General features: G+C 41.0%; 1 protein-coding gene and 1 pseudogene across 2 annotated transcripts in view; both read right to left on the bottom strand.

The window, feature by feature from the left end:
• The window catches only part of TMC1 (transmembrane channel like 1), a 475,132-nt gene that overhangs the window by 308,069 nt on the left and 148,544 nt on the right, over nt 1-18,519 (bottom strand). The window lies entirely within an intron of this gene.
• On the bottom strand, nt 5,851-5,946 carry LOC120360753 (small nucleolar RNA U13; annotated as a pseudogene).

Consider the following 18,519-nt stretch of genomic DNA (forward strand, 5'->3'; position numbering starts at 1 on the left):
TTGTCTTTCTGAAGATTAATTTGAATCTACCCAAATAAATTAAAATACAATACTGCACTCTTTTTTAAGCCTCATCATAGTCTATGGTCCAAAATCATCACAGCCCCAAGTCAGCGTAGCATCTGAGAATCTGTCTCATGCTACCTCACCAGTTCTTCCACAGTGTCATGATCATGACTTCAAGCTTTAATTCCAGTAAAGCTTTTTTTTTTTTTTTTTTTTCTTGATACAGAGTCTCTCTCTTTCACCCAGGCTGGAGTGCAGTGGAGTGATCTCAGCTCACTGCCATCTCCACCTCCCAGGTTGAAATGATTGTCCTGCCTTAGCCTCCTGAGTAGCTGGGATTACAGGTAAGTGCCGCCATGCCCAGCTAATTTTTGTATTTTTAGTAGAGATGGAATTTCACCATGTTGGTCAGGCTGACCTCGTGTTCCACCCGCCTTGGCCTCCCAAAGTACAGGGATAACAGCCATAAGGCACCTTGCCTGGCCCAGTAAAGCATTTTAACCAAAACTTCAGGCTCGGTGCAGTGACTCAGGCCTGTAAACCCAACACTTACGGAGGCCAAGAAGGGTGAATCACCTGAGGTGAGGAGTTCAAGACCAGCCTGATCAACATGGTAAAGCCCCGTCTTTACTAAAAATACAAAAATTAGCTGGGTTGTGGTGGTGGGCACCTGTAATCCCAGCAACTTTGGATGCTGAGGCAGGAAAATCCTCTGAGCCCAGAAGGCAAAGCTTGCAGTGAACTGAGATCTCACCACTGCACTCATGTCTAGGAGACAGAGCAAGACTCCATCTGAAAAAAAAAAAAAAATCTTTTGCTTCTGGTACAGGCAGACTGGGTAATATGAACTAATCATTCCACAAAAGAAGGCTAAGAAAGCTGAAAGCTAGATGAATTTTTTTTTTTATTTTTTTATTTTTTGAGACATGGTCTCACTTTATTGCCCAGGCTGGAGTGTAGTGACATGATCTCTGCTCACTGCAACCTCTGTCTCCTGGGTTCCAGCGATTTTCCTGCCTCAGCCTCCAGGAAGCTGGGACTACAGCACAAGCTACCATGCCTGGCTAATTTTGTAGTTTGTGTAGTGACGGGGTTTCACCATGTGGGCCATGCTAGTCTCGAACTCCTGACCTCAGGTGATCCACCTGCCTCAGTCTCCCAAAGTGCTGGGATTACAGGCGTGAGCCACAGCACCTGGCCTTTTTTTTTTTTTTTTTTTTTTTTTTTTTTTTTTTTTGAGACAGAGTTTCACTATTGTTGCCTAGGCTAAAATGAAATGGCTCAATGTTGGCTCACTGCAACCTCCACCTCCCAGGTTCAACCAATTCTCCTGCCTCAGCTTCCAAAGTAGCTGGGACTACAGGCACGTGCCACCACACCCAGCTTATTTTTGTATTTTTTGTAGAGACAGGGTTTCACCATGTTGGCCAAAATAGCCTCAATCTCTTGACCTCGAAATCCACCATCTCAACCTCCCAAAGTGCTGGGATACAGGCGATGAAATTTTAAAAGATTAAAATCTGGCCAAGCATGGTGGCTCACGCCTGTAATCCCAACACTTTGGGAGGCTGAAGCAAGCAGATCATGTGAGGTCAGGAGTTCAGGACCAGCTCGTCCAACATAGTGAAACTCTACTAAAAATACAAAATTAGCCAAGCGTGCTAGTACATGCCTATATAGTCCCAGCTACCTAGGAGGCTGAGGCAGGAGAATCACTTAAACCCAGGAGATGGAGGTTGCAGTGAGCTGAGATCACACCACTGCACTCCAGCCTGGGCAACAGAGCAAGACTCCACTGCAAATAAATAAATAAAATGAAAATCTTAGAAGCATCAAAGGGCTAGCAAGATTCTAACGAATTACCAATCCCAGATACAGGAAAAAATTGTAATCCAGATAGGGAAGCTTGGCACTTGGGGCATTTTTTAATTGAGGGCATTTTCCAGTTGAAGATGGGTGACCAAGAGGGAAAATGAAAATCGGTGCCTAGAGGAGGACAAGGTAGGAAGTTGGTAAATTATTCTTCACTTTGGACTGGTAGCTCAAAGAGCTACATCCTGGATGTAGAAGTAATATGGAAGTAAACTATTTATGTTATGAGCTACAGGGCAGTGTGAGAGCAGCAGAATATTTTATGTGGCTAAGAGTTCCATGGTATATCAGAGAGCTGCAGAGTTGAACTGATATTGCTTTAGGAAATAAATCATTTAACAGGGACAGTTGGTCCAGCTGGCCTAGAAAATATCAAATCTGGAACTTGGATTAACATCATCCTGAGCTAATAGTGTCCCTAGGCATGTAGCTAAAGTAATTTAAAATCTTTTTTGGTGGTCAAAACATCAGTCTAGGCTTCATATGATTTGTACACATTGTGTTTGAAAAATCATTTGCCACAAACAATGTCTAGCACACAATCAAAAGAAACCAGGCACAAATACAGACTAGACACTTAATGTAAATTTAAAAAAAAAAAATGAAAATAGACTCCAGAGGCTCCTGACACTGGAATTATTAAATAAATATATAAAAAACTGTGCTTGCTATGTTTAAGGAGATAAAAGTCAAGCTTAAAAATTATGGCAGAAAACAAATGACAAATTAGATATCCTAAAGATGAAAATTTGATACCTAAAATTAAGAATTCAATAAACAAACTATAATAATAGACATCACTGAAGAGATAATTAATGAACTTGGAGACAGGTCACAAAAGTTATCCAGAATGAAACACTAAGACATAAAGATGAAAAAATGCAAAAGAGAAAACAAGAAGCACAGAAAAAAACCTTCAGAAGCTCTTTTTTTTTTTCTTTTTTCTTTTCTTTTTTTTTTTTGAGACTGAGTCTGGCTCTGTTGCCTGGCTGGAGTGCAGTGGTGCGATCTCTGCTCACTACAACCTCTGCCTCCTGGGTTCAAATGATTATCCTGCCCCAGTCTCCCAAGTAGCTGAGATTATAGGCACACACCACCACACTCAGCTAATTTTTTGTATTTTTAGTAGAGACAGGGTTTCACCATTTGGCCAGGATGATCTCGACCTCTTGACCTCACAATCTGCCTGCCTTGGACTTCCAAAGTGCTGGGATTACAGGCATGAGCCATGGTACCTTGACGAGAAGCTCTTACATGCTTTTCAGTAGAATTGCAGAAGAAATAGGTAATGGGGCAGAAGCACGATTTTAAAAGATAATAGCTGAGATGACTCTGAAACTAATGAAATGCCCTATTTATCATCAGATTGTGCTGTAGAAATTTATGTTGCAAGATGGTTCTCAAAAATCCAAGAAGAAACATCAGATGTGGACAATCATATATCCTAGCTGCATCTACATACACAGTCTCATTCCCATCTGGTTTTCAGTTGTTGTTCCACACAGGACCAACTATCCCAGCTATATCATTAATTTCTTAAAGCAAGATCAACTCAGCTCTGGAGCTCTCTTATAAACTACGGAAGGCAGGCATGGTGGCTCACACCTATAATCCCAGCACTTTGACGGGTTGAAGTGGGTGGATCACTTAAGGTCAGGAGTTTGAGACCAGCATAGGCAACTGGGAAAACCCCATCTCCGCTAAAAATACAAAAATTAGCTTGGTGTGGTGGCACACATATGTAATCCCAGCTACTCGGGAGGCTGTGGCGTGAGAATTATTTGAACCTGGGAGGCAGGGGTTGCAGTGAGCCAAGATGGAATCACTACACTCTAGCCTGGGCAACAGAGTGAGACTCCATCTCAAATAAACAAACAAACAAACACACAATCGAGCTCTCAGCCACATAAAATATTCTGCTGCTCCCACACTGTCCTGGAATTTCAGGAATTCAATCAGGCTGCCTCATGCCCACCTGCCCAGATACACTATAATGATATTCCTTTATTCCCACTTTAACATTATCATATAGAAACTCTGGGTTTTAACTTGCTTCCCAGACCTGATTTCATGGGCTTCTCCAATCTTCACTGACAAAACCTATTAGAGAGGGGGAGGGTGTCTTTTATTCTCTATTCTCAGAACTCGGGCAGAACCCTTATCAGGGAGTCATGTCTTCAATCTTTCGTGATTCTCTCTTTCCTCCTAGAAATTTTTATCTAGCTGCAGGTGAGGGAAACTGGTTTAGTTTCCTAATTTGATTCTAAATGTTCTCTCTTATGTACAGACCACATTCTCAAAGGATGAACATTTGATTCTTCTAAGTGTTTTGCTGTGTCGCTTTTTCCTAAATGCAATGAAAACCAATGAATAAAATAGAAAAAAAAAAAGAGAAACGAGAAAGTACACTTGAATGGCTATCTCAAGACATTATTTTATGACATATGAAGGCAGATTTTTTTGTCTTAACTCAGTATGCACACACACAATCACACACACACACACACACACACATATATAGACACATTTCCTATACACATACGTATATACATACTACAGATACATAGACATCCTTTCATGTGTGTAGGTTTATTACAGCAGAATTTTTCTTTTTTAGAGACAGGGTCTAGCTGTGTTGCCCAGGCTAGAATGCAGTGACTATTCACAGGTGTAACCATAGCGCTGCAAATAGTCTCAAACTCCTGGGCTCAGGTGATCCTCCCATCTCGGCCTTCCAAATAGCTAGGACTACAAGTGCCCACCATTACACCTGGCATGAAGAAGCATATTATTCTTTAATTTTTGGCCTTTTTCAGTCTTCATGTTTTTCACCAGTCCTTTACTAGTTCACAAAAATGGGAAGTGATTTAACAATTACAGTCATCCCTTAGTATTCATGGAGGAAGAGTTTCAGGAGCCCCCCTTAGATAGCAAAGTCATACCTAAAAAGATGCTTCAGTCCCTGGTTTTAAAAAAAATGGCATAGTATTTCTATAAAACCTGTGTACATTCTCTCACATACTTTAAATCATAACTACACTACTTACATTATGAATGCTGTGTAAATAATTATAGTATATAGTTTAGGAAATATACAAGAAAATAAAGTCTATACATGTTCAGTACAAACACAATTTTTTTTCCAAATATTTTTGACTCATGGATGTTAAAGGCATGGATACAGAGGGTGAACTGTATTTGTCTAACCCTGTAAGCAATCTATTTTATAAATGTAACAAAAGTCATACTAAGTTTGGTGGGATGGGGAGATAAACCATAGTAGAAGGCTGCCCTAAATTCTGGAGTGGGGGAGGGGGGAAGTACCGCAAGAAAACAGGAATACTAAAGGACATGGACTCCTTCTCAGATCTCAGAGAACAGAAAAAAGAACTCAAAGGAGATGTGGGAACCGCAAGGCCATAATTTAGGGTCTCACAGTGCCATTGTCACTTGGCGACAAAGTCTGAAAGTCTAGGCGACAGAGGCAGAACACGCACGGAAGAAACCCCTTCCCCTTGCGCCGTGAGGCTGGTGTTTGCAACTTGGTAGCAGTGGCAACCAGAACAATAACAAGTTCTCCTACAGTAAGCAAGGGACTGAACAAACAACAGCGGCAGTGGCAACAGGGAAACAGAATTCGTGCTAGCGTGCAGGGAGCAGGCGGCGTCTGCAAAGGCACAGTAGCGCTGGCAACAACAGACAGGCCAGCAACAGGAGGAGCAGGAGGAGCCTGAGTCACCAGGGTATGGGGGAGGGCAGCAAGGGAGGAAGGCAGCGGAAGCAGGCTGCTCTCCTACTGGTAAACATCCCCCAAATCAGCAGAGCCAAACCAGGAAACACCAGAATATCAACCGGTGACTACACAGCAGATTCCTGGGACTTACTACAGAGCTGATACTTCATGATGTTGCGGGGGGTAGGGGGGTGCCGGGTGGGGCAGGGGAGGATCCAGAAATTTGCATTTTGTTTTCAGGTCAGACAGGTAATGTGCTGGCTCATAAGGAGGGTGGCACATCTCACACATTCCTGTGAACACCCAATCATCATGCTTATGAACTGCTAAAGGATGGAGGCATTTGTATTTTAAACTAGTTCTCAAAATTTTTAAGCAGTACTACCCATAGGCCTGAGCAACTGGGAGCTTTGCCCCCAGTCCTGCCTTTTAGAGAGCTCAAGGCTAGCCACACCCCTCAGAGCTAGCATACTACTGGACAAGGGAACATGCCCAATGGAACCTGATGCTCACCTAGTACAGAACACTCCCTACCTACACCATCCATCTGGTACCCAGGACCCCAGACTCATGCCTAAACGGCATTGAGACCGATTCCAACGCCTGAATGGACCTCTGGCCCAGCCAGCGACTGTTCTGTGCTTCTGTGAGTGGACCACACTGCATGGTGTGCACAACTCTAGAAACAAGAGTTCCTCACAGGTTGCTTGGTGGACTCATGTGTTGAGCTGACCATATGTGGTCTCCAAGCCTGACCCTCTGCAACAGCAGGAGCAGGAAAAGCAGGGGTTGGTGCTCTTCTTCGCCCTTCATGTTCATTTGTGTCCCCAGCTCACAGATGTTAAGGACATCTATTGGCCTAACTAGACACTTGCTCATTATTCTTGTCTTTTTTTTTTAAAGTCACAGGGGTTTTAATTGAGTTAATCTTGTTTTGTCTAGTTTTACTTTGTTTTTAAGCACCAGAGAGGAAAAGAAAAGCTCTTAGAGTGAAAATACCAATGATAAAATGAGTGAATCCTAGAGTTTAATTCCTTTACAAGTTTAATCATTTTACAAGCTTTGATTTTTCCCGTGGCAGATGAAGTTTTGGAGATCCAGGCTTACGTGATTAAGTACCATCTGAAAACTTTGAATTCATAGAGTTAATTTAGTGTAAGTCGTATCTGTTGAGGGTTTTTTACTGTGTTCTCCATTGTTCTACACAGTGAGAGGATCAATAAGATAGGATGAATATCCTCAAAGCAAGGCCATTGGATAATTTAAGTTGTACACATGAAGAGAAAAAATAACAGCTGTGCAAGGGAGTATGTTATTTTAAGTGCTAAAGTGAGAGCCCCAGACAAGGCTAACTGCAGTAGGAAATGAACAAATTTCCAAGATCCTCTCCTTCTTTTCTCAGTGCTGTCTTCTTCTAGAGGACACACACACTTGTACCCCACACCCCCAACCCCCAAAGCAAGGCCCTGGTTCTTTCAAGGTTCAGGAACAAGCAAGATTAGCGGATGACACCCTATACAACAATGCTTACTTAGCCTGAGGTTAAGGATTTTTTTTTTTTTTTTTTGAAACAGAGTCTCAGGCTGTTACCCAGGTTAGAGTACAGTGCCACAGATTCGGCTCACTGCAAGCTCCACCTCCCAGGTTCAAACAATTCTCCTGCCTCAGCCTCCCAAGTAGCTGAAATTACAGGTGCAAGCCATCATGCCCAGCTAATTTTTGTATTTTTAGTAGAGGCAGGGTTTCACCATGTTGGCCAGGCTGGTTTTGAACTTCTGACCTCAAGGGATCTACCCATGTATGTCTCCCAAATGCTGGGATTACAGGCATGAGCCACCGTGGCCAGCCAAGAATTTTTTTTTTTTTTCCCATGTGAGCAAGGAGAGAAACACAACAGTTTAAAATGTTTCTCTTTCTTTCAATGATGACCCATCCACTGAGCTTTGTCATCTATAACAAGCTCTGAGTTTGTCAGTCCCAGATGGCCTTTGATAGGCTGAGTGTCATCTGTGTTTCTTTCTGGGTAAAATACTGAGTAATAAAATCTCAAAGGAGATTAAATTATTCATGCTGTTGTTAAAGTAAGACATTGGTCTCATTCTAAACTTCCCATCACACAAGTCTGAGGCATCTGACTCAGTACTTACAACTGCCCCGAGGTAATGTAGTATCTGGTTCACTTTTTAGCCAATGAAGTGTGCTGTGGAGGACAAAGGGCAGCAGAGGCAGGAAGCAGTGACAAGGAGTGAGCTGGGAAATTCCAGCTGCCCTCCTCTCCTACTTAGAAGAAATAGGTATGACTCATTTTTAAGATGCAAACAGATGCTGACTTGGCTAACAAAATCCTATGCAAAATTTAACCTCTCTAAGACCTTGTTTCCTTTTCTGGAAAGAAAAAACAGAGAAGCTATTATATTTGGACACCTGGATATCATTGTTAGGTACTGGTCTAAAAGAATAGGCATACATTTATTTGTTTTGAATGTGTGCTTTCTTACGTCCTTGAAGCCGGCCTTCTTGTGGACCATATCTATCTACTGAAGACACACTCTACAAGGAAAACCTCCACAATCCAGGCTTGGGCTGTGCACATGTGTGGTGATCTGCTCCTTAGAGATATGTGGAATTTTCAGGTAAGGACAATAATTAGTATATCCTCCTGTGTCCACCACCACACAGGAGTCCAGAGATCTGGTTTATAATCCTGGCTCTGCACTAAGTGGCTATGCAGCCTCAGTTTTCTTAGCTGTAAAATCAAGAAGTTGGTCTCTTAAGGCTTCTCTCCCTTCCCACTCCTTTACCGTTTTATAATTCTAAGACTTAAAAAAAATTGAAAATACATACCTATCTTTTCCATCTACCTATCTACCATAAAAATAAGCACTTATAGGGGATACAATATTCTGGGTATATCATGTTTTCTTTCACTGCAGGGAAAAGAAGGCAGGATGGGGGTAATACTGGATCAAAGATCAGATATAACATATATTAGAGTTAACTGCTCCTCACTTAGCTCATTGGGTTGTTATAGGGATCAAATGAGATCACATCCTTGAGAAGTTTATCATGTATTATTAGCCTCTATTAAGTTGTTGTTAGTATTACCAATAACAAAAGTGAACATTTATCTTTTAATAAACATTGGTCAAACACCTTCTACATATCAAGCATTATGCTAGATATTAAAAACAGACTGATTCTGTTTTTTCAGACTCACAGGAAGTCAAAAGAGTTCAGATAAATTGATGACAATATTTATCCTTAAAATTATTTTTTCCTTTTTGAGATGTTTGGGCAGAATAAAGGCAAAAATTGCTACATGCTATTTTTTCTCTCTATTTTCAAGAACTATGCATTTTTTTTAAGTGCCCCAATCTAAACCAGAAGAAAAAAAAACACATATCTAAGATTCTGCAGAAACTCAACTGATCTCAGGCCAAGTGAAGAAATAAAAGATGCTACAGTCTATTAACTGTTGGGACCAAGTATAGTAGCAAGTATTTAATGGGTTCCCTAGCACTGACGAGTGAAAAATAGATGATGATAACCTCACTGCAAAGGGTAATAGAAGACTGACCTTGGGCTATGAAAAATTTGTTCCGCAGACCTGTGGCTGCAATTTCAGAGCCCATGATCCCCCTTTCTCACTGTATGCTTCAGTAGCAAAGCTACTTTACGGGCTTTGAGTTCTTTTAATATAATATGCTGTTTCAGGCCTCTGCATTTTTTTAAATTCTCTCTTCTTAGCCTAGAATAAGCACAGCTGACTCTGAACAAGTTGGGTTTGAATTGCCTGGGTCCACTCATATGCAGAGTTCTTTCAATGGAAGTGACACAGAGTGTGTCTGCCTTTCCTGCTTCCCTTCCACCTCCTACAGCTCTTCCACCCTCACCACCCCTAAGACACCAAGGCCAATCTCTTCTCTCTCTCCCCCTCCTCCTTCAGCCTACTCAATGTGAAGATGACAAGGATAAAAACCTTTATGATGATCTACTTCCCCTTAATGAACAGTAAATAGAGTTTCTTTTTCTTACAATTTTCTTAGTAACATTTTCTTGTCTCTAGCTTACTTTATTGTAAGAATGCCGACATAAAACATACAAAATATGTGTTAATAGATTGTTTATGTTACCGGTAAAGCATCTAGTCAACAGTAGGCTTTTAGGAAAGTTTGAGGGTAGTCAAAAGTTAAGCTCAGACTTTTTTTTTTTTTTTTTTTTTTTTTTTTTTGAGACAGACTCTTGCTCTGTTGCCCAGGCTGGGGTGCAGCAGCTCAGATTTTTGACTATGCAGGGATCGCATCCCTAACCTCCACGTTGTTCAGGGTCAAATATAAGTCCCTATTACTCCTCACTCTTCCTCCCTCCTTCCTCATCTCTTCTTCATTTTTCCCACAGGCTAACTGCAACTCAGCCCATCTCATTTCGTAATTTTCCACCTCCCTGCATCCCCACCCCCCACCAGTCTTTGTGAGACGCTCCTTCCTGCGCACAGCCAGCCCTATGGTATCACCGCATGTGTATGAAAAACGTCTATCTTTTTATCTGTTTCTCCCACTACCCCAGTGGATTTCAATTGGAGACAATTTTGCTCCTCAGGGAAAACTGGCAAAGCCTGGTGATATTTTTAATTGTCACTTCTAGGAGGAGATTGATACTGGTATCTACTGAGTAGAAGCCAGGGATGCTGCTAAACATCCTGCAGTGCACAGGACAGCCCCTCACAGAAAAGGATTATTGGGCCCCATAGGCCAACAGTGCTGAGGCTGAGAAACTACACTAGGCTGAGTTCCTTTCAAGCAGGACCCTATTCAGCCCTGTTCCACTAGCTCCACAGACGGTGCCCAGTGCTCAGTAGGACGGAATCCAAACTATTTTAAAGTTACATTTGAAATTTTAATTGAAAGAATCTTCCAACAACTCTATGATATAACTAATAAGCAATTTGAGCACATACCACAATTCAAAGGAAAACCAATATTCAGAGGTAAAGGTGGCTTATACTTAGCAGTCTTTGACACTTCCTCCTGTGTAATTCTCTGTATTTCTTCCCTTTCTCCTTTTATCTTATACCTGGGCTCACTGTCCCCCTTTACTGTCATGTTTGTTTGAATTCCACTTCAAAATGGGAACTTGAACAGAGTGCAATAAATTGTCCCACATTTGTTTATTTTAGGAATTCACCCCATTTAATTTTAACATTTAAACCTATCAATTACTGGGTGACATGCTGTGCACTGCAAGACAAACAAAGATAAATAAGAAACTGGGACTATCCTAATCGGGGGAGAAGCAGCAGCAGTAGCAAAAGTGAAGGAAATTACTTTCTACTGTAGCAGTAGAAAAGTAAAGGAAATACAGTTTTATTTCATTAATGTGATCAGGGAATATCTTATACAGAAGGTGTTTGATTTAGGTCTTCACGTGTTTCATAAAGCCTGTTAACACACCACACATATAGGTAATAATGTTGTCCTTCCTTACCTGGCATCTGATTATGAGGGCCACTTTTTAGGACGATTCTTAAATTTCAGCAACTCCTGGAGAGCTTGTGAAAGCACAGATTGCTGGGTTCTGCCCTCATAGTTTCTGAGGCATTAGGTCTTTGGTGGAATCAGAAAACTGGTGTTTCTCTTTTTGTTTTTGGGACGGAGTCTCGCTCCGTCACCCAGGCTAGAGTGCAATGGCGTAATCTCAGCTCACTGCAACCTCCACCTCCCAGGTTCAAACTATTCTGCCTCAGCCTCCTGATTAACTGGGATTTCAGCTGCGTGCCATCACACCCAGCTAATTTTCGTGTTTTTGTAGAGATGGGGTTTCACCATGTTTGCCAGGCTCGTCTCAAACTCCTCACCTCAGGTGATCGGCCTGCCTCAGCCTACCAAAGTGGTGGGATTACAGGCATAACCCACCACACCCAGCCTTTTTTTTAAATCACAGTTTTCTCTCTTGTCGCCCAGGCTAGAGTGCAATGGTATGATTTCGGCTCACTGCAACCTCTGCCTCCCAGGTTCAGTCAATTCTCCTGCCTCAGCCTCCCAAGTAGCTAGGATTACAGGTGCCCACCATTACACCTGGCTAATATTTTTTTTTTTTTAAGATGGAATCTTGCTCTGTCGCCCATGCTGGAGTACAGTGGCACAATATTGGCTCACTGTAACCTCTGCCTCCCAGGTTCAAGCAGTTCTCCTGTCTCTGCCTCCTGAATAGCTGGAATCACAGGCATGCACCACCACACCCAGCTAATTTTTGTATTTTTAGTAGAGACAGGATTTCATGATGTTGTCCAGGCTGGTCTTGAACTCCTGACCTCAGGTAATCCACCAGCCTTGGCCTCACAAAGTGCTGGGATTACAAGTGTGAACCACCACACCCAGCAGCTAATTTTTGTGTTTTTAGTAGGGATGGGGTTTCACCATATTGGCCAGGCTGGTCTCGAACTCCTGACCTCAGGAGTCCGGCCTCCCAAAGTGCCAGGATTACAGGCATGAGCCACCATACCCTGCCTAGAAAAACTGGTGTCTCCAACAAGCCCTCTAGTGCTTCTGGTGCTACTACGGGTCTTCTGGGAATACTTCGAGAACCGCTGCATCAGGATTAGCAGCCTGGTAACTCCTCGCCTAAGAAATGCACGCCCTTCATTTGGCTAAAAGAATTTCCAATATTCATAAAGAAAACACAACTCGTGAATTCTCCAAGCAGGAGAGGAGAATCATGTTCCAGTCTATTCCTGTAACTAACAAAGGGCTCTGTTTTCAAAGATAAGTTAATTGTCAGACCCACTTTATTGTACCCAGTGTCCTTGGGGAACATAATTATTTATTGGAAATATGTCACAACTAACATAACATTCTTAAAAATTTGTTAAATTAGAAACAAAATATTGTGTTTGCTGGTATATTAAAACATAAGGACCTAATATTTAGAATTACACTTTTCATAGTCATAACATGTATTGAAATGCTGTTAACATCTACTTTGATGATTGCTTTGGGGTTACTTGAATCTAATGCTTCTGTTTAATAATTCCTATTTTTTTCCATTCCTTTTTTCCATCAGTCCTTTCTCTTTTCTATGTTTTAGATCCATGTCATCTTAGAATTCCACTTTGGCTTTCTAGGTTCTTTTTTTTTTTTTTTTTCTTCTTGAGACAGAGTTTCATTCTTGTTTCCCAGTTCAGAGTGCGATAGCACAATCTTGGCTCACCACAACCTCCACCTCCCAGGGAATCAAGCAATTCCCCTGCCTCAGCCTCCTAAGTAGTTGGGATTACAGGTATGTGCCACCACACCAGGCTAATTTTGTATTTTTGGTAGCGATGGGGTTTCTCCATGTTGTCCAGGTGGGTGTCCAACTCCTGACCTCAGGTGATCTGCCCACCTCAGCCTCCCAAAGTGCTGGGATGACAGGCATGAGCCACTGCACCCAACCTGGCCTTCTAAGTTCTTACTTCTTCTTCCAGCCCTCATTTTCATGTCTTCTGTGATTTCTCAGAGTTCTCATAGAAAGTTAACCATTTTTGTGCATCTTGAAACTTTTAACTTTGATTTGAAGATAAATGCTAAAATATAATTCTTATGAATACGTTATACACAATGTTAGATTCACAATGTGTGACATGTTTCATGCTGTGTGCTATAGATATGCTAAACTTCATTTCAAACAGATTTAAAAAAACACATGGAACTACATGTACTTTTTGTGACCAGCCTCTTCATACCTGTTGTTTGTTAATGTCAGCAATTATTAGCTTATGGTGTATTTTTCAAGTGATCACTGAAAATACATGTAGTATGTCTATTGGCAGAGACACTCACACCTACTAATTATTTGATAAATGTACTCAAACACACAGTAGTGCCTTCAACAGAAAGCACAGTGTAGTCCTCTCCTGTACCAAAGGACAAGAATTAATTTCTTTAGGCATTCTTCACAAAAGAATGCAATAAAAGAGAAGGAAACCGGGACTTGATTAAAGAAGTATTTCTACTAGGAGCTAATAATGAGTGACTCTAAGAAATCTCTCACAGGAATTTTTATTTTTGGCTTTTTTTGTTGTTGTTTGACTTTCATTTGTTTTTACTTTTTCTTTTTCTTTTTTTTTGAGACGGAGCCTGTCACCCAGGCTGTGCAGTGGCAGAGTCGCAGGTCATAACAGCCTTTGCCTCTCAGGTTCAAGTGATTCTCCTGCCTCAGCCTCCTAAGTAGCTGGGATTATAGGTACCCTCCATCATGCCCAGCTAATTTTTGTATTTTTGTAGAGATGGGGTTTCATCTTGTTGGCCAGGCTGGTCTAGAACTCCTGACCTCAGGTGATCCACCCACCTTGGCCTCCCAATTGTTTTTTATTTTTTAATTTAATTTTCTTTTTGTGGGGGGACAGGGTCTCAGTCTGTCACCCAGATTAGACTGCAGTGGTCTGATCTGGGCTCACTGCAACCTCCGCCTTCCAGGTTCAACTGATTCTCCTGCCTCAGCCTCACGAGTAGCTGGGATTACATGTGCACGCCAGTACCGCCTGGTTAATTTTTGTATTTTTGGTAGAGACAGGGTTTCACCGTGTTGACTAAGATGATCTTGAACTCCTGATCTCAAATTAATCCATCTGCCTAGGCTTCCCAAAGTGCTGGGATTACAGGCGCAAGCCACCTCACCTGGCCTGTTTTTTATTTTTGCCATCACTGAAACAAAGGCAGACCATGAAATTGTCAGTGCCATTTGGCATCTTAGATTAATAAGACTGAAGACTACAAAATCCATTTCCTGTTTTCATTTCTTGCTTAATATGAACTTTTCAAAAGACCACTTCCCCTAAGTTACAATAAGAAAATTAGAAATTAATTTGCTTTATCACAAATGGCTTGCATGCTGAGGCATTATTTAAATGTGTCTGGTCCTTTCTGATTTTTATAACTTAGAGCTTTAAGTCCTGTCATTTCTGTTTACACCATGGTTTTAGGGACACAGGAATTTAAAAGTGAATGTATGAAAGGTTCTCTGGAATGCCGGCCTTCATTGCACAACAGAGGAGCTATTTTTCAAACCTTTTCTATAGTATACATGTTAATATATCTTGGGATCTTTCCAGAAATTATTCTGGCTAAAGGACATCCAAAGTACATCTGAGTTCTCATTTTAATAAAGAAAAAACTGTAAAACAAAGGTAGCAGTTGCTTCCTCAGCTCTCTTTACCTCTTCCGTTTTACTGCAAAAACCTCCTTGCTTATTCATATTTACATACCAGTCATAACATCTATCTGGTGATAACCATGTGCTAAGTTTTGTAAGCATTACTCCATTTATTTATTTATTTAGAGACGGAGTCTCGCTCTGTCGCCCAGGCTGGAGTGCAGTGCCATGATCTCAGCTCACTGCAACCTCCACCTCCTGTGTTCAAGTGCTTCTTCTGCTTCAGCCTTTTGAGTAGCTGGGACTACAGGTGCATGCCACCATGCCCAGCCAAGTTTTGTATTTATAGTAACGATGGGGTTTCACCATGTTGGTCAGGCTGGTCTCGAACTCCTGACCTCATGATCTGCCCACCTCGGCCTTCCAAAGTGCTGGGATTACAGGTGTGAGCCACTGTGCCTGGCCTATGCATTATGTTGTTTAAAACTTAAAACCACCTTATAAGATAGTCATTAGTGTCATCCTCATTTTATGGATGAGGAAATGGAGGTTAGTAGAAGTTTAGTATCTTGCCCAAGGTCACAGTTAATGAGTGATCAGGAGAGGATTGGAACCCACTTTTGACACCTGAGCCAGAGCTCTTAGGCACCAAGCTGGGCCACCATTCACTTTTCCTTACATCCCTTTTCCTAACCCCCACTTCTTTTTTTTCTAAGTGTTATCAATAAAAGTGATTTGCAATTTGCTGATATGGAATTGGAATTCTGTATCCTATGCTTTGTTAAAAGATGGCACAGAGACAAAAGGATAAAAGGAAAGAGGAGGATAAGAAAAACAGAGCTCTGCCCTGAAATAATGGAACACTCTGGACACACATATTAAGCAACTGAAACCTACATATCAGAACAATAAAACCAGTGTCATAGGTGCTAGGTAAATGTCTGTGGAACTGATTGTGAGACCCAGTGAGATCTAGAAGCATTAAGGGGGTCTAATTATGGACATGAATAGCATTTGTGAAGAGTCTGTTAAGAAAATATGAATTTTGGCTGGGCGTGGTGGCTCATGCCTGAAATCCCAGCACTTTGGGAGGCCAAGGCGGGCAGATCACCTGAGCTTGGGAGTTCGAGACCAGCCTGACCAACATGGAGAAACCCTGTCTGTACTAAAATTACGAAAAGTTAGCCGGTTATGGTGACGCATGCCTGTAATCCTAGCTACTCGGGAGGCTAAAGCAGGAGAACTGCTTGGATCTGGAAGGCTGAGGTAGCAGTGAGCCCAGATCACTCCAGCCTTGGCAACAAGAGCGAAACTCCATCTCAAACAAAAAGAAAATAAAATAAAATATGGATTTCTTCTTTACACTAGTAAACAGCAGTAACTCTCCACACTACTTCTCCATCATCCAAAAGTTTCAAAGGCCACACAAAAATTGTATTAAATAAAAGCATCCAACTTAAGAAACAAGTTTATTATAGTGAGAACTGTCATAATTCAACTAAATGTTTACTGAATGTGCATTATAAGTAAGCACTGCATAACAGATATTTTGAAGCCTTAATTTTTTCACAATATTGGCAAAAATTCTGAAATAACTATTCAAACTGTAGTCAGTATAAAAACAATAATCCATGAAAACACATTTCATAAGCCTATTTCTCTCTTAATTAGAAACATTTTGAAATAGGGTAAGAATTTGTGATTCTACTAAGAATTTGCTAATTTACTTCAAGTATCCATTTATTCTGCTATTTGGTGTTTTAAATTTAAAGCAAGCTATGTCTTCTTCAAAAACATAGTCTTTAACATTGTTTTCTGCATTTAGTATGTTTAAAAATATATGAAAAACCAAAATGGGCTGTGGATTCCCACGTCACAGTTAATTCATTCAAGCCTAGAATCTTTTTCCTACAGTGGAAAACTCTAAAACTCTCTCCTTTTAAATAATCACTATATTTGAAAGTTTAAAGAGATCACATTTTATCATTATAAATACTGAAGCACTTGATTCTACTGACAAGCCATTTTCCACAATGTTTATTAATAAAATGATCTTAAAAATAGAGAACCTGGGCCAGGCATGGTGGCTCACACTTGTAATTCCAGCACTTTGTGAGGCTGAGGTGGGCGGGTCACTTGAGGTCAGGAGTCTGAGACCAGCCTGGCCAACATGGTGAAACCCCGTCTCTACTAAAAATACAAAAATTAGCCAGGCGTGGTGGTGTGCACCTGTCATCCCAGCTACTTGGGAGGCTGAGGCAGGAGAATCACTTGAACAAAGGAAGCACAGTTTGCAGTGAGCTGAAATCACACCACTGCACTCCAGCCTGGGCAACAGAGCAAGACTTCATCTCAAAACAAACAAACAAACAAAAAAAAATAAAGAATCTGTATACAGTTTCTCAGTTTCAAAACATTTTTATCTTGACAAAAATCATTACAACAATATCATAAAAGAATGGACTCATGAAATAAAATCTATTATTGAACAATCAATACCTACACTATTAAAGGGTTAAGATGAGTACAATTAGAAAAGATGATTAGGCAGCATGCAAATGTGCATATAGAAAGGGTTCCACAAAGAAATGGGACAGAGGTAGGAAAAGAAAGTCATCTGTATGGATGCCTGGTAGTGCTTTTTTTTTTTTTTTTTTTTTTTTAAGCTCATGACTCTAAATATGTTGCTCTTTACTTAAAACATCTCAATGGTTTCTCATCACCTGCAAGATAAAATTCAGTCACTTACCATAGGTCTCAATGACTTGAATGGAATTCACCTTTCCAACTTTATTCCCCAGTATTCTCCAAAATACCCCCTGAATTTTTGTCATACTAGCTTTTTATTATGTAATGGTTCTCCTAATACACCATGGGAAAAACTGCAAGGGCTTTCATCCAGTGAATAAAAATCTGGTTTATGCTTCCTGTTGTTTTTTGTTTTGGGGGGTTTTTTCTGTTTGTTTGTTTTGTTTTTGTTTTTGAGACAGAGTCTCGCTCTGTTGCCCAGGCTGGAGTGCTGTGGAATTCACTGCAATCTCTGTCTCCTGGGTTCAGCGATTCTCCTGCCTCAGCCTCCTGAGTAGCTGGGATTATAGGTGCCTGCCAGCAACACCCAGCTAATTTTTGCATTTTCAATAGAGACACGGTTTCACCATGTTGGCCAGGATGGTCTCGAACTCCTGACCTCAGGTGATCCTCCTGCCTTGGCCTCCCAAAGGTCTGGGATTACAGGTGTGAGCCACTGCACCCAGCCCTGAACATAGTTTTCTTCATGTCTGGTATACAGATGAAGGAGCCTTGTGTGAAGACATCTCGAACCACTTTCCCAAAAGCTGTTACACTCTTTCTTCTGTGTCAGACAGTATTGCTTTTACACTATTTATTGCACTTATTACCCACTTATTTCCTTTTCAGTTGGAAAATTTATCATGCCAGAGTCAGTGACTTAGTTATCTTTGTATCTCAGGCTCTAGCACAGTTTGAGTCATATCGTAGAAGTTTGATAAATGTTACCTGTTGTACTGATGTTGAATTTTATGTAGACATAAAATGTACACTTGAAAATCATCTCTGTATCTCAATAGTTGTCATTTTTATTTTTAAAATGATCTCCCTACAATATCTACGTATCTTTTCCCTCTATTCCACTTTCTCTCATATCAAATCTTTTTGCTTTTCTATTGGGTATATTCAACTGGCTTCATTGTACAGCATTATAACCACTAGCAAAATAACACAATCTGTGGAAACAGTTAAGCTCACTGTTTTTGTTGTTG

The sequence above is a fragment of the Saimiri boliviensis genome, chromosome 2 (assembly GCF_048565385.1).
Source record: "Saimiri boliviensis isolate mSaiBol1 chromosome 2, mSaiBol1.pri, whole genome shotgun sequence".
NCBI classification, from domain to species: domain Eukaryota; kingdom Metazoa; phylum Chordata; class Mammalia; order Primates; family Cebidae; genus Saimiri; species Saimiri boliviensis.